Source organism: Schistocerca serialis, chromosome 10 (assembly GCF_023864345.2).
Source record: "Schistocerca serialis cubense isolate TAMUIC-IGC-003099 chromosome 10, iqSchSeri2.2, whole genome shotgun sequence".
NCBI lineage: Eukaryota > Metazoa > Arthropoda > Insecta > Orthoptera > Acrididae > Schistocerca > Schistocerca serialis.
The window spans coordinates 202,672,262-202,698,278 of record NC_064647.1 but is presented as its reverse complement, the minus strand read 5'-3'; the positions used below and the strand labels follow the sequence as shown (position 1 = coordinate 202,698,278).

At 45.9% G+C, this 26,017-nt stretch overlaps 1 protein-coding gene and 1 non-coding gene across 4 annotated transcripts in view; both read right to left on the bottom strand.

Moving 5' to 3' along the window:
• LOC126425318 (interference hedgehog) overlaps nucleotides 1–26,017 on the bottom strand; it is a 602,807-nt gene that overhangs the window by 462,404 nt on the left and 114,386 nt on the right. The window lies entirely within an intron of this gene.
• Trnat-ugu (transfer RNA threonine (anticodon UGU)) lies at nucleotides 25,135–25,208 on the bottom strand. The gene has a single exon. It is a non-coding gene; the product is annotated as a tRNA-Thr (tRNA).

The window sequence follows — 26,017 nt, the reverse complement described above, 5'->3', positions numbered from 1 at the left end:
TTCCGTGTGACTAGCGGTGTCGTTACCATTGTGGACGGGCATAGGGTTCAAGCATCGTCCCCGACCATGACAGCGCTTGTCCGAGGCTTCATTAGTTCTCTCCTGAACCAACTAATGACACTAAAAGGGGGGTTAGCCCTATTAGTGGTTTGTTCTTTTCGTCGCCTTTTAGGACTGACAGAACATACAGGAGGCCTATTCTTTTCCCGGGCCTTATTATTATTATTATTATTAGGAAAAGGGCCACCACACGGTTGCTGAAGGGTAGATGCAGCTGGCCTACCGCTACCCAGTGGAGCTGTAGACGAGTGTCGGAGCATGTCGGCTGCGTCTGCGACGGCATTCCGAGGAAGAAGGCAGGAGCGGCGGCGCCCCGTTGCCTCTCCAAGGACGGGAGCAGGTTCTCCGGGCCTCTCCTCGCCCGCTCTCCCGCCTTCGCTCCCCCCTGTTCCCTTCTGTTCCCAGTCCTGTCCTACCCCCTCCCGACGCCACCCAACTGTTCCACGTCTGACCAGAGGATACAGTGGCGGATCACGCTACTGCTGCTGTGCGCCGCTCACCAGGTGCCGCCACTGGACTAGACGCCGTCTCTTCCCAGTGTTCGACAACGCTCGACGTATCCTCATACGGCGAGAGCTGGGAACTCTTGGGGAGCAAAGAAACTTATGGCAGGGTCTGAGTAAATGAAAGGATCAGTCGATAGGACAAATCCTGTGGCACCAGGGAATCGGAAATTTGATAATGGCCCCACATAATGCCACCCCAAAACAGCAGGGAACCTCCACCCTGCTGCACTCGCTGGACAGTTTGTCTAAAGCGTTCAGCCTGACTGGGATGCCTAACACACGACGGTGAAGAGAACGTGATGCAAATCCTGAGCAGTCCATTCGGCATGTTATTGGGCCCATCTGTACCGCGCTGCATGGTGTCGTGGTTGCAAAGATGGACCTCGCCAGCCGGCCGGGGTGGTTCAAAATGGTTCAGATGGCTCTCAGCACTATGGGACTTAACTGCTGTGGTCATCAGTGCCCTAGAACTTAGAACTACTTAAACCTAACTAACCTAAGGACATCACACACATCAGTGTCCGAGGCAGGTTTCGAACCTGCGAACGTAGCGGTCGCGTGGTTCCAGACCGAAGCGCCTAGGCCGGCCGGTGTGGCCATGCGGTTCTAGGCGCTTCAGTTTGGAACCGCGTGACCGCTACGATCGCAGGTTCGAATCCTGCCTCGAGCATGGATGTGTGTGATGTCCTTAGGTTAGTTATGTTTAAGTAGTTCTAAGTTCTAGGAAACTGATGACCACAGCAGTTAAGTCCCGTAGTGCTCAGAGCTAATTGAAAATTGGACCTCGCCATGGACGTCCCAAGTGAAGTTGCGCATCGTACAGCCTATTGCGCACAGTTTGAGTCGTACCACGAGGTCCTGTGGCTGCACGGAAAGCATCATTCAACTTTCCTGTCAGGGTTCCTCCGAGCCATAATCCGTAGGTAGCGGTCATCCACTGCAGCAGTAGCCCTTTGGCGGCCTGAGCGAGGCATGTCATCGACAGTTCCTGTCTCTCTGTATCTCCTCCATGTCCTAACAACATCGCTTTGGTTCACTCCGAGACGCCTGGACACTTCCCTTGTTGAGAGCCCTTCCTGGCACAAAGTAACAATGCGGACGCGATCGAACCGCGGTATTGACCATCTAAGCGTGGTTGAACTACAGGCAACATGAGCCGTGTACCTTCTTTCTGGTGGGATGACTGGAAGTGATCGGCTGTCGGGCGCCCCCGTCTAATAGACGCTGCTCATGCATGGTTGTTTACATCTTTGGGAGGGTGTAGTGACATCTCTGATCAGTCAAAGGGACTGTGTCTGTGATCCAATATCTACAGTCAACGTCTGTCTCCTGGAGTTCTGGGAACGCCGTAGTTTGTAACAAATTTACGTTTTTTTTTTCATACAGTTCAGTAATTGCCACCCTCTAAGTGTTTGGTGTGCATTGTACGGCGTGCGTATTATTGGCCGAATATTTTTCAATGACACTTAAAACAGTGCCAGATATCTGGAGATCTTAGTCTTTCAACGCGCAGTCAACAGAAACAGAGAAGCTGTATGCAATATCCCGACAAACTGGAGGAAACGCTCAACATCCAACCAAAGTATGGCTTAATCACCAACGTGTTCCTTGAAGACATTCTTCCCAGTAGAGGCCTCTGGCCCCCCAACGTCTCTAGAGTTAACATCGTGTGATATTTATTTATGCAGCACACCAAAAAGCAACATGTATTCTGACAACCGTCGCACAATAAACGACCTTGAACGGAACATTACTAGAGAAATTAACAACATAACGCCTGCAGAAATACAGCATGTTGGTGATAACCATTTCCAGCATCTCTTATAAACAGGTAACTATATGTTTTTTAACGTTACTATTATTTATTAGTTAATTCATTGCTACCTGAGGCATACAGGTTTTATGAGGGACACCCTGTACCGACTAATACGTAAAACAATCATAGGAGCTGATATGTATTAAATCTGATTTCACAGCTCGTTATTTAAGTACCATCTCATTAGTTGATATACACTCCTGGAAATGGAAAAAAGAACACATTGACACCGGTGTGTCAGACCCACCATACTTGCTCCGGACACTGCGAGAGGGCTGTACAAGCAATGATCACACGCACGGCACAGCGGACTCACCAGGAACCGCGGTGTTGGCCGTCGAATGGCGCTAGCTGCGCAGCACTTGTGCACCGCCGCCGTCAGTGTCAGCCAGTTTGCCGTGGCATACGGAGCTCCATCGCAGTCTTTAACACTGGTAGCATGCCGCGACAGCGTGGACGTGAACCGTATGTGCAGCTGACGGACTTTGAGCGAGGGCGTATAGTGGGCATGCGGGAGGCCGGGTGGACGTACCGCCGAATTGCTCAACACGTGGGGCGTGAGGTCTCCACAGTACATCGATGTTGTCGCCAGTGGTCGGCGGAAGGTGCACGTGCCCGTCGACCTGGGACCGGACCGCAGCGACGCACGGATGCACGCCAAGATCGTAGGATCCTACGCAGTGCCGTAGGGGACCGCACCGCCACTTCCCAGCAAATTAGGGACACTGTTGCTCCTGGGGTATCGGCGAGGACCATTCGCAACCGTCTCCATGAAGCTGGGCTACGGTCCCGCACACCGTTAGGCCGTCTTCCGCTCACGCCCCAACATCGTGCAGCCCGCCTCCAGTGGTGTCGCGACAGGGGGGAATGGAGGGACGAATGGAGACGTGTCGTCTTCAGCGATGAGAGTCGCTTCTGCCTTGGTGCCAATGATGGTCGTATGCGTGTTTGGCGCCGTGCAGGTGAGCGCCACAATCAGGACTGCATACGACCGAGGCACACAGGGCCAACACCCGGCATCATGGTGTGGGGAGCGATCTCCTACACTGGCCGTACACCACTGGTGATCGTCGAGGGGACACTGAATAGTGCACGGTACATCCAAACCGTCATCGAACCCATCGTTCTACCATTCATAGACCGGCAAGGGAACTTGCTGTTCCAACAGGACAATGCACGTCCGCATGTATCCCGTGCCACCCAACGTGCTCTAGAAGGTGTAAGTCAACTACCCTGGCCAGCAAGATCTCCGGATCTGTCCCCCATTGAGCATGTTTGGGACTGGATGAAGCGTCGTCTCACGCGGTCTGCACGTCCAGCACGAACGCTGGTCCAACTGAGGAGCCAGGTGGAAATGGCATGGCAAGCCGTTCCACAGGACTACATCCAGCATCTCTACGATCGTCTCCATGGGAGAATAGCAGCCTGCATTGCTGCGAAAGGTGGATATACACTGTACTAGTGCCGACATTGTGCATGCTCTGTTGCCTGTGTCTATGTGCCTGTGGTTCTGTCAGTGTGATCATGTGATGTATCTGACCCCAGGAATGTGTCAATAAAGTTTCCCCTTCCTGGGACAATGAATTCACGGTGTTCTTATTTCAATTTCCAGGAGTGTATAAAACCTTACATACTCCTAATGTGTATTGTTATTAATAGCGGAAAGTGACATCGGGGAAATATGCAATAATAGAAGCGAACAAGTGTCAGTGAAAGTGTAACTCAAAACGAGCAACTTTCGCGGTAACTGCGAATGTATGGTTTCGAACCGCATCAAACCAGTGGAAAACACGTATTCTCATCACATCCCATATTCCAATGTCCCGGACAAATAAATTATGGTAAGCAACCCTGAGAGATTCTCATTAGCGTAAGAGGTACAATATTGATGTTTGCGTATTTAAATAGGGAGCTGTTAATTATTAAGTAATTGTGTTCGCTAAAGGATGACTCGCCACATCTGACCACGGTCCAGTCAGAATCTTTTATGCAGATACAACTATTGTAGTCTATGTAAGTTCCTGCCGTTAGTACACCTGATAGCTATATTAATTAAATTGATCACAAATGCCACACTCACGTACAGTTATACAATTACTGCTAAATGTAATCAAGAGTAATGGGATACTTAGTAAATCAGAGTTCAGATATCAGAAAATCTGTTCTACTGAAACATCAATATACAATTTCACTGTCCACATAACAGAGTCTTTAAATAGTAAAATGTCACCAGTATTCTGTGACTTATCGAAAGCATTTGACTGTGTGAACCATGACATTATATTAGAGAAATTACAATTCTATGGTATAAAGGGAACAGCATATGAGTGGTTTAAGTCATATCTACAGAACAGGAAGCAAAAAGTCTCTTATATGCTTCAAGTGATTCAAAGGAATTTGCCACTTCATGTAACTGGGGTGAAATTACATTAGGTGTTCCACAAGGTTCGATCATGGGTTCCCTCCTGTTCTTGAATTTTGTGAATGACCTCCCATCTTATGTGAAACAAGATGCTGAACTGACACTGTTTGCTGATGATACAAGCATAATTATTAATCCAGTAAAAGAAAGTTCGATAGAAAATGATACAAATAAGGTCATTGGAAAAGTTATTAATTGGTTTTCTGCGAATGGGCTTGCTCTGAACTTTGAAAAACACATTACATCCAATTTTCTCCTGCAAAAAGTATAATTCCTTCAATAAACATAACACATCAAAAGAAGTCAGTAGCCAGGGTAAAGTATACTAAGTTTTGGGGTGTACATATAGATGAGAATCTTAATTGGAAAATTCATGTTTTGGATCTCCTAAAGCGACTAGGTTCAGCAACTTTTGCAATCAGAATAATTGCCAATTTTGATGATGTAGAAATTAGTAAGCTAACATACTTTGCATACTTCCACTCTCTGATGTCATATGGAATAATATTCTGGGGCAACTCAACACTTAGGCAAAAGGTATTCACTGCTCAAAAGAAAGTAGTTAGAATAATGTGTGGGGTTCATAGTCGCACATCTTGTAGGCATCTGTTTAAAAGGTTAGGAATTCTTACAACTGCTTTACAGTACATTTACTCAGTAATGAAATTTTTTCTCAACATAATGGACCAGTTTAAAATCAACAGCGACATTCATGATTACAACACCAGAAAAAAGAAACACCTGCACTATCCTTTACTTAACCTATCTTTGGCACAGAAAGGGGTAAAATATGCTGCTATAAAACTTTTTGATAAATTACCAGATGAAATAAAATGTCTGACAGACAGCAGTAATAGTTTCAAAAACAAATTAAAATCATGCCTCCTTGACAACTCCTTCTATACCACAGATGAATTCTTGATTATGAGTAAATAAATCCGGAGATATAATATATGCCATTTAAGGGAATGGGTTGGATAATAGAAATATTTAGGTATAACACTATAATGTAAAAAAAAGAAAAAGAAAAAAAAATGTTTCCTGTGCGCATTTCTCGTGCATTTGACACGTTCCACATCATAATGGTTTTTCCGTACTATTGATCAATGGAACACGTAACTAACTAACTAACTAACTTTAACGCTCAGACATGTTTGTATTCAACTGTCAACATGTTAAGTGTTCGAAAGAAGGGAGCGGACTCCCTATAGGTATGCATCAAGTCTGTATGAATTTACGTTGGCAAAGTTTGCGAAAAAAACACAGTTGCAACCATAGCTCTCTTACCTTTAGCCTGATACCGTTTCCATAACTGGGCATCGACCGCTACAGCAAATGTAGAGAACTGGACGGCTCTTTCTTACCTGAAACATAAAATAAACGAAAATATCAGTACGAGTTCGCGATTCAGTAACATTTATGATTACTGAAGCACTCAAGAGGACACGTAACAAAAATGTACTTTACACCACAGGTAAGTAACAGTGCAATATACAAATTATTAGTATGTTTGTGTTGGAGGCCACCTTCCACAACAGTCGTTACAACGAGTGTATTTATTTAATAGCAGGCATTATGACTACAGAGAGACACGCAAACTGCTCGTAAGCTGTAATGGGCAGTTATGTCTCATTTGCGAGGTAATTCAGGTGATATCCAGCTTCGCCTGGTGTGGACAATCTTCACATCTTTTCACCTTGGCTACAGTGTAACATGTCAACTTGGTTTCCAGTGTAGTGTGTCAACTTTGTTTCCACCATGAAACATCAACTTACAGTATGAAACGTCGACTTGGTTTATAGCGTAAAATGCCGACTTGCTTACAACGTAAAATGTCGACTTGCTTATAACCTAAAATGTCACCTTGGTTAAGCGTAAAACGTCAGTTTGGTTACAAATTAACGCGTCAATTTCATTACAGCGTAAAACATCAACTTGGTTTACGGTGTTAAACGTCATCTTGTTTACAGTGTAATACGAGCAACTTGGCTTGTTGCATGGTAACACATAACTTGGTTTGTTACAGTGTAAAATGCAAGCTTGGTTCCTTACAGTGTAACAATCCAACTTGGTTTCTTTACAATATAACAGGCCAACTCGGTTTCTTTACAATGTAACATGTCAAGTTGGATTTCCAGCATGCTGGGTTGTATGTTAGTCACGCCAGTGGTCACTGAAAAACTTCACTTAGACAAAAGTATGTACGGGGGCAGTTCAATAAGTAATGCAACACATTTTTTTCTGAAACAGGGGTTGTTTTATTCAGCATTGAAATACACCAGGTTATTCCCCAATCTTTTACCTACACAACACTATTTTTCAACGTAATCTCCATTCAATGCTACGGCCTTACGCCACCTTGAAATGAGGGCCTGTATGCCTGCACGGTACCATTCCACTGGTCGATGTCGGAGCCAACGTCGTGCTGCATCAATAACTTCTTCATCATCCGCGTAGTGCCTCCCACGGATTGCGTCCTTCATTGGACCAAACATATGGAAATCCGACGGTGCGAGATCGGGGCTGTAGGGTGCATGAGGACACTGAAGTTTTGTGAGCTCCTCTCGGGTGCGAAGACTTGTGTGAGGTCTTGCGTTGTCATGAAGAAGGAGAAGTTCGTTCAGATTTTTGTGCCTACGAACACGCTGAAGTCGTTTCTTCAATTTCTGAAGAGTAGCACAATACACTTCAGAGTTGATCGTTTGACCATGGGGAAGGACATCGAACAGAATAACCCCTTCAGCGTCCCAGAAGACTGTATGGCTTTAAACTTTTTCTTGGTAGGGGAGTGGGTGTGGCGCCACTCCATTGATTGCCGTTTTGTTTCAGGTTCGAAGTGATGAACCCATGTTTCATCGCCTGTAACAATCTTTGACAAGAAATTGTCACCCTCAGCCACATGACGAGCAAGCAATTCCGCACAGATGGTTCTCCTTTGCTCTTTATGGTGTTCGGTTAGACAACGAGGGACCCAGCGGGAACAAACCTTTGCATATCCCAACTGGTTAACAATTGTGACAGCACTACCAACAGAGATGTCAAGCTGAGCACTGAGTTGTTTGATGGTGATCCGTCGATCATCTCGAACGAGTGTGTTCGCACGCTCCGCCATTGCAGGAGTCACAGCTGTGCACGGCCGGCCCGCACGCGGGAGATCAGACAGTCTTGCTTGACCTTGCGGCGATGATGACACACGCTTTGCCCAACGACTCACCGTGCTTTTGTCCACTGCCAGATCACCGTAGACATTCTGCAAGCGCCTATGAATATCTGAGATGCCCTGGTTTTCCGCCAAAAGAAACTCGATCACTGTCCGTTGTTTGCAATGCACATCCGTTACAGACGCCATTTTAACAGCTCCGTACAGCGCTGCCACCTGTCGGAAGTCAATGAAACTGTACGAGTCGAAGCGGGAATGTTTGAAAATATTCCACAAGAAAATTCCGGTTTTTTCAACCAAAATTGGCCGAGAAAAAAAATGTGTTGCATTACTTATTGAACTGCCCTCGTACAATGTTCACATGGTTTGCCTGCTATCTCGGAATACGCCATTTTTCTATTTGATTATGGGTTCTGATACCCAACACCGGTAGTCAGTTAAATGAATTTCGCAATTTTGGCTGTTTTCTACATCAAAATGTCAACTTTGTTTTTTACAGCGTAACATATCATATGGTTACAGTGTAACAATCTGCTTGGTAGTCATGTATAGGTGATTCAACACTAGACGTTATAACGAGGCGGTGTTACACTGTATCCAAGTTTAAATAATCTGAAGATGCCCGCCCCCTGTAGCTGAGTGGTCAGCGCGACAGAATGTCAATCCTGAGGGCGCGGGTTCGATTCCCGGCTGGTCGGAGATGTTTCTCCACTCAGGGACTGCGTATTGTGTTGTCCTAAACATCATCATTTCATCCCCATCGACGCGCAAGTTGCCGAAGTGGCGTCAAATCGGAAGACTTGCATCCGGCGAACGGTCTACGCGAAGGGAGACCCAAGTCACACGACGTACACTCCTGGAAATTGAAATAAGAACACCGTGAATTCATTGTCCCAGGAAGGGGAAACTATATTGACACATTCCTGGGGTCAGATACATCACATGATCACACTGACAGAACCACAGGCACATAGACACAGGCAACAGAGCATGCACAATGTCGGCACTAGTACAGTGTATATCCACCTTTCGCAGCAATGCAGGCTGCTATTCTCCCATGGAGACGATCGTAGAGATGCTGGATGTAGTCCTGTGGAACGGCTTGCCATGCCATTTCCACCTGGCACCTCAGTTGGACCAGCGTTCGTGCTGGACGTGCAGACCGCGTGAGACGACGCTTCATCCAGTCCCAAACATGCTCAATGGGGGACAGATCCGGAGATCTTGCTGGCCAGGGTAGATGACTTACACCTTCTAGAGCACGTTGGGTGGCACGGGATACATGCGGACGTGCATTGTCCTGTTGGAACAGCAAGTTCCCTTGCCGGTCTAGGAATGGTAGAACGATGGGTTCGATGACGGTTTGGATGTACTGTGCACTATTCAGTGTCCCCTCGACGATCACCAGTGGTGTACGGCCAGTGTAGGAGATCGCTCCCCACACCATGATGCCGGGTGTTGGCCCTGTGTGCCTCGGTCGTATGCAGTCCTGATTGTGGCGCTCACCTGCACGGCGCCAAACACGCATACGACCATCATTGGCACCAAGGCAGAAGCGACTCTCATCGCTGAAGACGACACGTCTCCATTCGTCCCTCCATTCACGCCTGTCGCGACACCACTGGAGGCGGGCTGCACGATGTTGGGGCGTGAGCGGAAGACGGCCTAACGGTGTGCGGGACCGTAGCCCAGCTTCATGGAGACGGTTGCGAATGGTCCTCGCCGATACCCCAGGAGCAACAGTGTCCCTAATTTGCTGGGAAGTGGTGGTGCGGTCCCCTACGGCACTGCGTAGGATCCTACGGTCTTGGCGTGCATCCGTGCGTCGCTACGGTCCGGTCCCAGGTCGACGGGCACGTGCACCTTCCGCCGACCACTGGCGACAACATCGATGTACTGTGGAGACCTCACGCCCCACGTGTTGAGCAATTCGGCGGTACGTCCACCCGGCCTCCCGCATGCCCACTATACGCCCTCGCTCAAAGTCCGTCAACTGCACATACGGTTCACGTCCACGCTGTCGCGGCATGCTACCAGTGTTAAAGACTGCGATGGAGCTCCGTATGCCACGGCAAACTGGCTGACACTGACGGCGGCGGTGCACAAATGCTGCGCAGCTAGCGCCATTCGACGGCCAACACCGCGGTTCCTGGTGTGTCCGCTGTGCCGTGCGTGTGATCATTGCTTGTACAGCCCTCTCGCAGTGTCCGGAGCAAGTATGGTGGGTCTGACACACCGGTGTCAATGTGTTCTTTTTTCCATTTCCAGGAGTGTACCTACATACATACATTTGATGATGACCCATATCGGCCAAAAATTCGTAACCACCTAGAGTACATCGCAACGGCGACTGCCATAAATAATAGGGTATCAGAGTTACTCTGTTTTCCCGCACTAAGTGTACAGCAGATTGAGAAAGTTGTGCGCCAGATGCGTTTCACATTATCGGCAAAAGCATTCTACGTTGTGATTCAGCTAACATTTTGAATGTGTGAGGTCGCAGTATTGTCAAGCAGCTCTGACGAACGGATGACTGACGTCAGCTGAAATCCAATCAGGGGGTCACTATGAGCCATCGGAAACAGATTACTGGAAGGTGAGTTATCTACGTATTTGCCATGCACCGTTTATCAAGGTCATCATGCCACAGACAACACAGGCTTGTATGGTACACAGCAGGTCAACAGGGACGTTGAGTGGCGTTCTGTGGTGCTCAGTGACGAGTCTCGATTCTCTCTGAGCCGACCGGAGTGGCCGAGCGGTTCTAGGCGCTACAGTCTGGAACCGCGCGACTGCTACTGGTGCAGGTTCGAATCCTGCCTCGGGCATGGATGTGTGTGATGTCCTTACGTCAGTTAGGTTTAAGTAGTTCTAAGTTCTAGGGGACTGATGACCACAGCAGTTAAGTCCTATAGTGCCCAGAGCCAATTGAACCATTTTTTTTTAATTCTTTCTGTGGCAGTCAGAGCGACAGCAACTTGTCCAGAGACGAGCTCGTGGAAGATGACAACAAACAGTGAACCCCGCGGTCTGTAATTCTTGGATTCGTGGTGTGGGGAGCTTGTAACGACACCCCCACGTCAAGACAGTACCACACAACTGACACTCACTCACTTCCGAAACATAAATGTCCGGGAAGTAGGGATGAGTATTAAAGTGCTATATGGTTCAAATGGCTCTGAGCACTATGGGACTTCTGAGGTCATCAGTCCCCTAGAACTTAGAACTACTTAAACCTAACTAACCTAAGAACATCACACACATACATGTGCCCGAGGCAGGATTCGAACCTACGACCGAAGCGGTCGCGCGGTTCCAGAATGAAGCGCCTAGAACCGCTCGGCCACATCGGCCGGCAAAGTGCTATATGTTGTTGTTGTTGTTGTTGTTGTTGTGGTCTTCAGTCCTGAGACTGGTTTGATGCAGCTCTTCATGCTACTCTATCCTGTGCAAGCTGCTTCATCTCCCAGTACCTACTGTAGCCTAAATCCTTCTGAATCTGCTTAGTGTATTCATCTCTTCGTCTCCCTCTACGATTTTTACCCTCCACACTGCCCTCCAGTACTAAATTGGTGATCCCTTGATCCCTCAGAATATGCCTTACCAACCGATCCCTTCTTCTAGTCAAGTTGTGCCCCAAATTTCTCTTCTCCCCAATTCTATTCAGTACCTCCTCATTAGTTATGTGATCTACCCATCTAATCTTCAGCATTCTTTTGTAGCACCACATTTCGTAAACTTCTATTTTCTTCTTGTCCAAACTATTTATCGTCCATGTTTCACTTCCATACATCGCTACACTCCATACAAATACTTTCAGAAACTACTTCCTGACACTAAAATCTACACTCGATGTTAACAAATTTCTCTTCTTCAGAAACGCTTTCCTTGCCATTGCCAGTCGACATTTTATATCCTCTCTACTTCGACCATCATCAGTTATTTTGCTCCCCAAATAGCAAAACTGCTTTACTACTTTAAGTGTCTCATTTCCCAATATAATTCCCTCAGCATCACCCGACTTAATTCGACTACATTCCACTATCCTCGTTTTGCTTTTGTTGATGTTAATCTTATATCCTCCTTTCAACACACCCTCCATTCCGTTCAACTGCTCTTCTAAGGCCTTTGCTGTCTCTGACAGAATAACAATGTCATCGGCGAACCTCAAAGTTTTTATATCTTCTCCATGGATTTTAATTCCTACTCCGAATTTTTCTTTTGTTTCCTTTACTGTTTGCTCAATATACAGATTGAATAATATGGGGGAGAGGCTACAACCCTGTCTCACTCCCTTTCCAATCACTGCTTCCCTTTCATGCCCCTTGATTGTTATAACTGCCATCTGGTTTCTGTACAAATTGTAAATAGCCTTTCGCTCCCTGTATTTTACCCCTGCCACCTTCAGAATTTGAAAGAGAGTATTCTAGTCAACGTTGTCAAAAGCTTTCTCTAAGTCTACAAATGCTAGAAATGTAGGTTTGCCTTTTCTTAATCTAGCTTCTAAAATAAGTCGTAGGGTCAGTATTGCCTCACGTGTTCCCATATTTCTACGGAATCCAAACTGATCTTCCCCGAGGTCAGCTTCTACCAGTTTTTCCATTGGTCTGTAAAGAATTCGCGTTAGTATTTTGCAGCCGTGACTTATTAAACTGATAGTTCGGTAATTTTCACATCTGTCAACGCCTGCTTTCTGTGGGATTGGAATTATTATATTCTTTTTGAATTCTGAGGGTATTTCGCCCGTCTCATACATCTTGCTCACCAGATGGTAGAGTTTTGTCAGGACTGGCTCTCCCAAGGCTGTCAGTAGTTCGAATGGAATGTTGTCTACTCCCGGGGTCTTGTTTCGACTTAGGTCTTTCAGTGCTCTGTCAAACTCTTCACGCAGTATCGTATCTCCCATTTCATCTTCACGTACATTCTCTTCCATTTCTATAACATTGCCCTCAAGTACATCGCCCTTGTATAGACCCTCTATATACTCCTTGCACCTTTCTGCTTTCCCTTCTTTGCTAAGAACTGGGTTTCCATCTGAGCTCTTCATATTCATACAAGTGGTTCTGTTTTCTCCAAAGGTCTCTATAATTTTCCTGTAGGCAGTATCTATCTTACCCCAAGTGAGATAAGCCTCTACATCCTTACATTTGTTCTCTAGATTGAAGTATGACAACAGATTATTGAGGATGCAGTGTGCTACTCTGAAATGAAAAAGTTGGCAGAGAAGAGGAACGCGTCGCAAGCTGCTTCAAACGATTCAGAAGGCCGATGACATGAAAAGAAGTGTCTGTGAGTGGAATCCGGGTCCACGCTGAATACTATGTGTGGAAACCTCGGTATATACTGTGACAAAAGTGCCTCCTGACATCGTGTTGGGCCTCCTTCTTCCCAGCGCAGCGCACCAACTCGACGTGGTGTGGACTCAACAAGTCGTCGGAAGACCCCTTCAGCTATATTAAGCGGTACTGCATCTAAATCCGTCCATAACTACGGATGTGTTGCCGGTACACGATCTAGTGCACGAACTGATCCTAAATAACGACACATTAGTACTAAAAGGAATTTAATATTTACGTTACCCGATAAATCACATAAATCTACAGCCTGCTAATTCAATGAATACCGAGGGATTACAGTTGAAGACCACCGGAAAGAAGGGGTTAAGTCCACTTTATAGATTTTTCAGGAGAGCAATTTTAAAGTTTAAAAGTTACAGTTTCATTAGTTATTGAAATATGCTTTTGTAATTTATGCAGTACATTCAACGATCTTTTCTTTAGGATTCCTTAAAAGTGGAAAAAAATATTATTAAAAATTGGACCCTATATATCTTTTTATCTGAATATCTATTTTTTAACTTATTTGTATAATGCACTAATTAGATGACCTTAGAAGTCCCATAGGAACTTACCACAAATTTCCAGATTTACGCTCCTTAGACCAGCATTGGCGGCCGAAGACTTCCGGCATAAAGAAGTCAGCCTCATTCTGCCAACGACCTTGTCAAAGAGGGCGGAGGAGCGGATAGAGGTTCAGGGCACTCTCTTTTCCTAGGGGTGGGAAATTGCCCCTAAAGGCGGAAGAATCAGCAATGATCAACGACATGAGGATGCAGAAGGCAATGGAAACCACTGCATTAAAGACACGTAACGTGTATCCACAGGACATGTGGCCTGTAATTGAAGAAGTGTCATGGTGATCTCTCCATTGGCAAAAGATTCCGGAATAGTCCCCCATTCGCATCTCCGGCAGGGGACTGCCAAGGGGGAGGTTACCATGAGAAAAAGATTGAATAATCTACGAAAGGATAACGTTCTACGAGTCGGGGCGTGGAATGTCAGAAGCTTGAACGTTGTAGGGAAACTAGAAAATCTGAAAAGGGAAATGCAAAGGCTCAATCTAGATATAGTAGGGGTCAGTGAAGTGAAGTGGAAGGAAGACAAGGATTTCTGGTCAGATGAGTATCGGGTAATATCAACAGCAGCAGAAAATGGTATAACAGATGTAGGATTAGTTATGAATAGGAAGGTAGGGCAGAGGGTGTGATACTGTGAACAGTTCAGTGACCGGGTTGTTCTAATCAGAATCGACAGCAGACCAACACCGACAACGATAGTTCAGGTATACATGCCGACGTCGCAAGCTCAAGATGAACAGATAGAGAAAGTGTATGAGGATATTGAAAGGGTAATGCAGTATGTAAAGGGGGACGAAAATCTAATAGTCATGGGCGACTGGAATGCAGTTGTAGGGGAAGGAGAAGAAGAAAAGGTTACAGGAGAATATGGGCTTGGGACAAGGAATGAAAGAGGACAAAGACTAATTGAGTTCTGTAACAAGTTTCAGCTAGTAATAGCGAATACCCTGTTCAAGAATCACAAGAGGAGGAGGTATACTTGGAAAAGGCCGGGAGATACGGGAAGACTTCAATTAGATACATCATGGTCACACAGAGATTCTGAAACCAGTTACTGGATTGTAAGGCGTACCCAGGAGCAGATATAGACTCAGATTACAATATAGTAGTGATGAAGAGTAGGCTGAAGTTCAAGACATTAGTCAGGAAGAATCAATACGCAAAGAAGTGGGATACGGAAGTACTAAGAAATGACGAGATACGTTTGAAGTTCTCTAACGCTATAGATACAGCAATAAGGAATAGCGCAGTAGGCAGTACAGTTGAAGAGGAATGGACATCTCTAAAAAGGGCCATCACAGAAGTCGGGAAGGAAAACATAGGTACAAAGAAGGTAGCTGCGAAGAAACCATGGGTAAAAGAAGAAATACTTCAGTTGATTGATGAAAGGAGGAAGTACAAACATTTTCTGGGAAAATCAGGAATACAGAAATACAAGTCGCTGAGGAATGAGATAAATAGGAAGTGCAGGGAAGCAAAGACGAAATTGCGGTAGGAAAAATGTGAAGACATCGAAAAAGACATGATTGTCGGAAGGACAGACTCAGCATACAGGAAAGTCAAAACAACCTTTGGTGGCATTAATAGCAACGGTGGTAACATTAAGAGTGCAACGGGAATTCCACTGTTAAATGCAGAGGAGAGAGCAGATAGGTGGAAAGAATACATTGAAAGCCTCTATGAGGGTGAAGATTTGTCTGATGTGATAGAAGAAGAAACAGGAGTCGATTTAGAAGAGATAGGGGATCCAGTATTAGAATCGGAATTTAAAAGAGATTTGGAGGACTTACGGTCAAATAAGGCAGAACTTATAGATAACATTCCATCAGAATTTCTAAAATCATTGGGGGAAGTAGCAACAAAACGACTATTCACGTTGGTGTGTAGAATATATGAGTCTGGCGATATACCATCTGACTTTCGGAAAAGCATCATCCACACAATTCCGAAGACGGCAAGAACTGACAATTGCGAGAGTTATCGCACAATCAGCTTAACAGCTCATGCATCGAAGCTGCTTACAAGAATAATATACAGAAGAATGGAAAAGAAAATTGAGAATGCGCTAGGTGACGATCAGTTTGGCTTTAGGAAAAGTAAAGGGTCGAGAGAGGAATTTCTGACGTTACGGCTAATAATGCAAGCAAGGCTAAAGAAAAATCAAGACACTTTCATAGGATTTGTCGACCTGGAAAAAGCGCTCGACAATATAAAATGGTGCAAGCTGTTCGAGATTCTGAAAAAAGTAGGGGTAAGCTATAGGGAGAGACGGGTCATATACAATATGTACAACAACCAAGAGGGAATAATAAGAGTGGACGATCAAGAACGAAGTGCTCGTATTAAGAAGGGTGTAAGACAAGGCTGTAGCCTTTCGCCCCTACTCTTCAATCTGAACATCGAGGAAGCAATGATGGAAATAAAAGAAAGGTTCAAGAGTGGAATTAAAATACAAGGTGAAAGGATATCAATAATACGATTCGCTGATGACATTGCTATCCTGAGTGAAAGTGAAGAAGAATTAAATGATCTGTTGAACAGTCTAATGAGTACACAGTATGGTTTGAGAGTAAATCGGAGAAAGACGAAGGTAATGAGAAGTAGTAGAAATGAGAACAGCGAGAAACTTAACATCAGGATTGATGGTCACGAAGTCAAAGAAGTTAAGGAATTCTGCTACCTAGGCAGTAAAATAACCAATGACGGACGGAGCAAGGAGGACATCAAAAGCAGACTCGCTATGGCAAAAAAGGCATTTCTGGCCAAGAGAAGTCTACTAATATCAAATACCGGCTTTAATTTGAGGAACAAATTTCTGAGGATGTACGTCTGGAGTACAGCATTGTATGGTAGTGAAACATGGACTGTGGGAAAACCGGAAGAGAAGAGAATCGAAGCATTTGAGATGTGGTGCTATAGACGAATGTTGAAAATTAGGTGGACTGATAAGGTAAGGAATGAGGAGGTTCTACGCAGAATCGGAGAGGAAAGGAACATGTGGAAAACACTGATAAGGAGAAGGGACAGGATGATAGGACATCTGCTAAGACATGAGGGAATGTCTTCCATGGTACTAGAGGGAGCTGTAGAGGGCAAAAACAGTAGAGGAAGACAGAGATTGGGATATGTCAAGCAAATAATTGAGGACGTAGGTTGCAAGTGCTACTCTGAGATGAAGAGATTTGCACAGGAAAGGAATTCGTGGCGGGCCGCATCAAACCAGTCAGTAGACTGATGACCCAAAAAAAAAAAAAAAAAAAAAAAAAATAAGATCAAGCGAGGCGTCGTTTGGCATGTACCACTCGACCACGAAATCCACGTTTTCTCACCTCCCGCCTAACTGTCACTGCACTTGCAGTGGATACTGATGCATTTGGAATTCCTGTGTGATGGTCTGGATAGATGTCTGCCTATTACACACTACGACCGTCTTCAGCTGTCAGCGGTCCCTGTCAGTCAACAGACGAGGTCGGCCCGTACGCTTTTGTGCTGTTAGTGTCCCTTCACGCTTCCACTTCACGATCACACCGGAAACAGTGGACATAGGGATGTTTAGGAGTGTGGGAGTCTCGCTACAGAAGTGTGACACAAGTGACACCCAAACATCTGACCACGTTCGAAGTCCGTGAGTTCCGCGGAGCGCTCCATTGTGCTCTCTCACGATGTCTAATGACTACTGAGGTTGCTTATGGAGTACCTGGCAGTAGGTGGCAGCACAACGCACCTAATATGATCCGGCCGATGTGGCCGAACGGTTCTAGGCGCTTCAGTCTCGAACCGCGCGACCGCTACGGTCGCAGGTTCGAATGCTGCCTCGGGCACGGATGTGTGTGATGTAATTAGGTTAGTTAGGTTTAAGTAGTTCTAAGTTCTAGGGGACTGATGACCTCAGAAGTTTAGTCCCATAGTGCTCAGAGCCGTTTGAACTATTTGAACCTAATATGAAAAACGTATGTTTTTGGGGATGTACGCAAAGTGTTCACCAAATAGTGCGGGTGCCGAACAGTCAAGAAAGCAACCGAACAAAACGTGAAATTCAAAACTTGTGCTAAGACAGGGGGCTTGTCGCGCGGTTTGCGCGTACTCCCGACTGCACAGAGCGCTGAATACTTTCGTCTCACAGCGGCGCCGCTCCTCCCCCGCTGTCCAACCACCTGCCGGCCGCAGCTGACGTCACGGACTGCCGCGGCAGTTCGCCGCGGCGCTCGGCCGCCGGAGTCTATTCCCGGCGTGTGTCTTTCGCCGTGGCGTCAGATTCCTGCCCCTCACCGGCTCCAATGCCGTGCGAGAGCTCAGGAATGCGTATCCGGCGCATTTATACTCACTTCTGTCTGCTGCCTACCCAGCTCCGCTCTCCGGAAATACCGGCCCGCGCTACGAACCGCTACATGCAGTCCGACGCCTGGGTAATCCACAGTGACTGCCCAGCGTCTGCCCTGACGCGACCTCTCCGTGTTTCAACAGCTGCGAGGGACACACCCCAACTGCACTTTATTTTTCGTTTCGCATACTACGTAGGAAAAAAAAAATTCAAACAGAACAGAAGCCGGTAGATGTGATGCACATGTACAGACAAACTAACGATTAAAGTATCGAAAAAATTGGATAAGTTATTCAAGTAAAGAGCTTCACATAGAGCACGTCCATAAATCATTGGGCCACCTCCAGCCCTTATGCAAGCAGTTATTTTTCTTGTCACAGATCGACAGAGTTGTGGGGTACCCTCCTGAAGGACAGCGTGCCAAATTCTGTCCAACTGTTGCGTTCGAGGGCCACGACCATAATGCAACAAAAATTTTCAATCGGGGACAGATCCCGCGATTTCGGAGGCCAGGACAGGTTTTGACAAGCACGAAGACAAGCAGTAGGAAATCTCGCCATGCGTGGACAGGTGTTATCTTGCTGAAATGTCAAAACAATATAGTTTCCCAGGAATGGGAACAAAAGGGGGTGTAAATATCGTCGACGTACCGCTGACCTGTAAGGGTGTCGCGAATGACAACCAAAGTGGTCCTTCCTGCTAAGACATGAAATGGCACCTCACACCGTCACTCCCCATTGGCGGGCCATGTAGTGGGCCTCAGTCGGGTTAGTGTCCTACCACTGTTCGGGGCGTCTCCAGACACATCTTCGGCCTGGAATCTCATTGATTGGAGCAGAGCAGTCTCCGGTGACAAGGCCTACTTCAAACTGATGACCAGTGGCGCCCTGTTTGTAGAGGTCCTCTACAGTGGCGGGATACCAACCTGACTATCGTGCTCCGTATGGCCCAACGAGTATACAGGGTGTTACAAAAAGGTACAGCCAAACTTTCAGGAAACATTCCTCACACACAAATAAAGAAAAGATGTTATGTGGACATGTGTCTGGAAACAGTTAATTTCCATGTTAGAGCTCATTTTAGTTTCTTCCACATACGCTCAATGGATCACGTTATCATGATTTCATACAGGATACTCTACCTGTGCTGCTATAACATGTGCCACTACGAGGTGCATTCAAGTTCTAAGGCCTCCGATTTTTTTTCTTCGGACTGGAAAGAGATAGAAACATGCGCATTGTTTTAAAATGATGCTGCGTTCATTATCAATACGTCCCAGAGATGGTAGCACCGTACGGCAGATGAATTTTACCGCCAGCGGCGAGAATGAGAACTGTTTTAAATACTTAAAATGGCGATGTTTTCCTTACTTGAACAGCGTGCAATCATTCGTTTTCTGGATTTGCGTGGTGTGAAACCAATTGAAATTCATCGACAGTTGAAGGAGACATGTGGTGATGGAGTCATGGATGTGTCGAAAGTGCGTTCGTGGGTGCGACAGTTTAATGAACGCAGAACATCGTGTGACAACAAACCGAAACAACCTCGGGCTCGCACAAGCCGGTCTGACGACACGATCGAGAAACTGGAGAGAATTGTTTTGGGGGATCGCCGAATGACTGTTGAGCAGATCACCTCCAGAGTTGGCATTTCTGTGGGTTCTGAGCACACAATCCTGCATGACGACCTGAAAATGCGAAAAGTGTCATCCAGGTGGGTGCCACAAATGCTGACGGACGACCACACGGCTGCCCGTGTGGCATGTTGCCAAGCAATGTTGAAGCGCAACGACAGCAGGAATGGGACTCCCTTTTCGTCGGTTGTGACAATGAATGAGACGTGGATGCCATTTTTCAATCCAGAAACAAAGCGCCCGTCAGCTCAATGGAAGCACACAGATTCACCGCCACCAAAAAAATTTCGGGTAACCGCCAGTGCTGAAAAAATGATGGTGTCCATGTTCTGGGACAGCCAGGGCTTAATCCTTACCCATTGCGTTCCAAAGGGCACTACGGTAACAGGTGCATCCTACGAAAATGTTTTGAAGAACAAATTCCTTCCTGCACTCCAACAAAAACGTCCGGGAAGGGCTGCGCGTGTGCTGTTTCACCAAGACAACGCACCCGCACATCGAGCTAACGTTACGCAACAGTTTCTTTGTGATAACAACTTTGAAGTGATTCCTCATGCTCCCTACTCACCTGACCTGGCTCCTAGTGACTTTTTCCAACAATGAAAGACACTCTCCGTGGCCGCACATTCACCAGCCGTGCTGCTATTGCCTCAGCGATTTTCCAGTGGTCAAAACAGACTCCTAAAGAAGCCTTCGCCGCTGCCGTGGAATCATGGCGTCAGCGTTGTGAAAAATGTGTACGTCTGCAGGGCGATTACGTCGAGAACTAACGCCAGTTTCATCGATTTCGGGTGAGTAGTTAAAAAAAAAAAAAGTCGGAGGCCTTAGAACTTAAATGCACCTCGTACAAGTACGACACAACATGTGGTTCATGCACGATGGAGCTTCTGCACATTTCAGTCGAAGTGTTCGTACGCTTCTCAACAACAGATTCAGTGACCGATGGTTTGGTAGAGGCGGACCAAATCCATGGCCTCCACGCTCTCCTGACATCAACCATATTGACTTTCATTTAAGGGGGCATTTGAAAGCTCTTGTCTACGCAACCCCGGCAACAAATGTAGAGACTCTTCGTGCTCGTATTGCGGACGGCTGTGATACAATACGCCCTTCTCCAGTGCTGCATCAGCTCATCAGGGATTCCATGCGACGGAGGGTGGATGCATGTATCCTCGCTAACGGAGGACATTTTGAACATTTCCTGTAACAAAGTGTTTGAAGTCACGCTGATACGTTCTGTTGCTGTGTGTTTCCATTCCATAATTAATGTGATTTGAAGAGAAGTAATAAAATGAGCTTTAACATGGAAAGTAAGCGTTTCGGGCACATGTCCACGTAACATATTTTCTTTCTTTGTGTGTGAGGAGTGCTTCCTGAAATTTTGGCCGTACCTTTTTGTAACACCCTGTATAGAGGGTCCAAACAAAGGCGATGTACTTGGGGACAATATTATGGAAATGGAAGAGGTTGTAGATGAAGACGAAATGGAAGATATGATACTGCGTGAAGAATTTGACGGAGCACTGAAAGTCGTAACAAGGCCCCAGGAGTAGACAACATTCCATTAGAACTACTGACAGCCTTGGGAAAGGCAGTCCTGACAAAACTCTACCATCTAGTGAGCAAGATGTATGAGACAGGCGAAATACCCTCAGACTTCAAGAAGAATATAATAATTCCAATCCCAAAGAAAGCAGGTGTTGACAAATGTGAAAATTACCGAACTATTAGTTTAATAAGTCACAGCTGCAACATACTAACACGAATTCATTACAGACGAATGGAAAAACTGGTAGAAGCCGACCTCGGGGAAGATCAGTTTGGATTCCGCAGAAATGTTGGAACACGTGAGGCAATACTGACCCTACGACTTATCTTAGAAAATAGATTAAGGAAAGGCAAACCTACGTTTCTAGCATTTGTAGACTTAGAGAAAGCTTTTGACAACGTTCACTAGAATACCCTCTTTCAAAGTCTGAAGGTGGCAGGGGTAAAATACAGGGAGCGAAAGGCTATTTACAATTTGTACAGAAACCAGATGGCAGTTATAAGAGTCGAGGGGCATGAAAAGGAAGCAGTGGTTACGAAGGGAGTGAGACAGGGTTGTAGCCTCTCCCCGATGTTATTCAACCTATATGTTGAGCAAGCATCAAAGGAAACAAAAGAAAAATTCAGAATAGGTATTTAAATCCATGGAGAAGAAATAAAAACTTTGAGGTTCGCCGATGACATTCTAATTCTGTCAGAGACAGCAAAGGATCTGGAAGAGCAGCTGAACGGAATAGTCAGTGTCTTGAAAGGAGGATATAAGGTGAACATCAACAAAAGTAAAACAAGGATAATGGCATGTAGTCGAATTAAGGCGGGTGATGCTGAAGGAATTAGTTTAGGAAATGAGACACTTGAAGTAGTAAAGGAGTTTTGCTATTTGGGGAGCAAAATAACTCATGATGATCGAAGTAGAGAGGATATAAAATGTAGACTGGCAATGGAGAGGAAAGCATTTCTGAAGAAGAGAAATTTGTTAACATCGAGTATAGATTTAAGTGTCAGGGAGTAGTTTCTGAAAGTATGGAGTGTAGCTATGTACGGAAGTGAAACGTTGACGATGAATAGTTTAGACAAGAAGAGAATAGAAGCTTTTGAAATTTGGTGCTACAGAAGAATGCTGAAGATTAGATGGGTAGATCACGTAAGTAATGAGGGGGTACTGAATGGAACTGGGGAGAAGAAATTGTGGCACAACTTGACTAAAGAAGGGATCGGTTGGTAGGGCATATTCTGAGGGATCAAGGGATCACCAATTTAGTACTGGAGCGCAGCGTGGAGGGTAAAAATCGTAGAGGGAGACCAAGACATGAATACAATAAACAGTTTCAGAAGGATGTAGGTTGCAGTAGGTACTGGGAGATGAAGAAGGGGAGAACTGCATCAAACCAGTCTCTGGACTGAAGACCACAACAACAACAACAACAACAACATATCTATCTGAATGTTTGTTAGAGTATCACCTAAAAAATTTGAATTAAATCGGTCAAGAACTTTTCGAGACTTTTGGTAACAACTTTTTCCAACGCGACCTTGATGGCAATTCTGAATGGGTAAATCTGTTAGGGTCATCAATAGTGAGGATATGAGAAACTTATGTATGTACGTTCAAGTGTTTATTAGAGTATCGTGTAAAAATTTAAGTAAATTGGTCAAGTACTTTTCAAGATAATTGTTGACTATGTTCCCCTTTTACATATATTTTATTTATATATGTTTATACGCCATGCATATAAATGCCGAAATACTAAAAGTCTTTTTCCAAAGCTGTTTCACAGAGGAAGACTGCACTGTAGTTCCTTCTCTATATTGTCGCACAGATGACAAAATGGTAGATATCGAAATAGATGACAGAGGGATAGAAAAACGATTAAAATCGCTCAAAAGAGGAAAGGCCGCTGGACCTGATGGGATACCAGTTCGATTTTACAAAGAGTTCGCGAAGGAACGTCCCCCCTTCTTGCAGCGGTGTACCGTAGGTCTCTAGAAGAGCGTAATTCCATAAATTATCTGGGAGTAGGCATTGGGAGTGATTTAAAATAGAATGATCATATAAAACTAATCGTCGGTAAATCAGATGCCAGACTGAGATTCATTGGAAGAATCCTAAGGAAATGCAGTCCGAAAACATAGGAAGCAGGTTACAGTACACTTGTTCGGCCACTGCTTGAATACTGCTCAGCAGTGTGGGATCCGTACCAGATAGAGTTGATAGAAGAGATAGAGAAGATCCAACGGAGAGCAGCGCGATTCGTTGCAGGATCATTTTGTAATCGCGAAAGCGTTACGGAGATGATAGATGAACTACAGTGGAAGACTCTGCAAGAGCGACGCTCAGTAGCTCGATAAGAGCTTTTGTTGAAGTTTCGAGAAGATACCTTCACCGAGGAGTCAAGCAGTAAGCCTATATTGCTCCCTCCTACGTATATTTTGCGAAGAGACCATAAAATCAGAGAGATTAGAGCCCACAAAGAGGCATACCGAGAATCTTTCTTTCCACGAACAATACGAGACTGGAATAGAAGGGAGATCCGATAGAGGTACTCAAGGTACCCTCTGTCACACACCGTCAGGTGGTTTGCGGAGTATGAATGTAGATGTAGATGTTTGATGCATACTAATAATACATATGTCCGGCCGATTGTTTATTCGAGTCTCGTATAAAAATTTGAAGTAAATTTATGAAGAACTTGTCGAGATTTTTGCGAATGACTTTTCCCCTTTAGATAGTACATACATTTTTATACAAAAGCACTCCGTCGACAGGCCACAAGTGGTCTATCGGGGCCATCCGACCGCCGTGTCATCCTCAGTGGAGGATGCGAATAGGAGGGGCGTGTGGTCAGCACGCCGCTCTCCCGGTCGTTACGATGGTTTTCTTTGACCGGAGCCGCTACTATTCGGTCGAGTAGCTCCTCAATTGGCATCACGAGGCTGAGTGCACCCCGAAAAATGGCAACAGCGCATGGCGACCCGGATGGTCACCCATCCAAGTGCCGGTCATGACCGACGGCGCTGAACTTCGGTGATCTGGCGGGAACCAGTGTATCCACTGCAGCAAGGCCGTTGCCACATTTTTATACACCACATCTATATTTTAAAAAGATGTAACCTATATCTGTCCGGACGTTTATTAGACTATCGCGTAAAAATCTGAAATCATTTGGCGAATAATTTTTCGAGATTTTTCGTAACAATATTAATTACCAACTTGTCTTTATACATTAGTATAAATGAAATGATAATTAAATGGACACCCTAGCTGCAAACAGGCGTTGATGTACTTCATTGGGGACATGTTGAAAATGTGTGCCCCGACTGGGAGTCGAACCCGGGATCTCCTGCTTACATGGCAGACGCTCTATCCATCTGAGCCACCGCGGACACAGAGGATAGCGCGTCTGCAGGGACTTATCCCTTGCACGCTCCCGGTGAGATTCACATTCCCAACATGTCCACACCACTACATACGTAGTGCGCCTAATAGATGTTTGCCCATCATACTCATTACTCGTGGCTGATTAATCTACCAAGTCCTGTACGAGTTCGGGCATAGCGTGTGCATTCGCACAAGAAGGTCAATGGCCGGGAAGCCATATTTTAACTATATATGACGGTAGTATCTGTTCCCGAAAGAACAGTTACCGTGGATGACCATGCAGCTTTTGCTAGAAATGAAATGATAATTAAATGGACACCCTAGCTGCAAACAGGCGTTGATGTACTTCATTGGGGACATGTTGAAAGTGTGTGCCCCGACCGGGACTCGAACCCGGGATCTCCTGCTTACATGGCAGGTGCTCTATCCATCTGAGCCACCAAGGGTACAGTGGATTGTGAGCCTGCAGGGACTTATCCCTTGCACGCTCCCCGTGAGACCCACATTCCCAACATGTTCACACCACTACATTCGTAGTGCACCTAATAGATGTTTGCCCATCATACTTCACGTACATCAACGCCTGTTTGCAGCTAGGGTGTCCATTTAATTATCATTACATTTCTAGCAAAAGCTGCATGGTCATCCACGGTAACTGTTCTTTCGGGAACAGATACTACCGTCATATATAATTAGTATAAATTACAAAAATCCAACTGCCGTGTGGTCTCCATGTGAGACACGAAAGTCACTCGTGTGGAAGGGGCTTCAACTGATGCATCCGCTTGGGCTCGCTGAGGCTCTCCTAGATGGCAAGCGGCGATCCGCAGCCCGAAATATGACGCTATGGAGACCGTTGAGCCATTCTGCAGAACGACGCGTCCCCTCTCTAATGACCTCACTGGCTGGTGCAGGGCCGTTGAACTCGGCCGCTAGAGCTGAGGGGGAAGTCGCCCGCGGCCCAGTGAGTACTTTAGAAGGCGGCGAGGCTGGGTGCTCGGTGCAGGGTGCCGGCAGTTACCGGTTGGGTAGCGGGTAGCGGGCCACGGCGGGGCCGACGCTGGCGCCACCAACCCGATCCTGAGGAGGTCGGCGGCCGCACGGCTGAAACGATTTTCCCAGTGCGATAGCTGGGGGGTCAGCGACTGCACGATCTACTTTCGCAGGCCGCTCACGAGAAAATCTGACCTGAAACTTTCTGCTAGATTAAAAGTGTCAGGATTCGAATCCGGAACCTTTCCCTAACTAAATATAG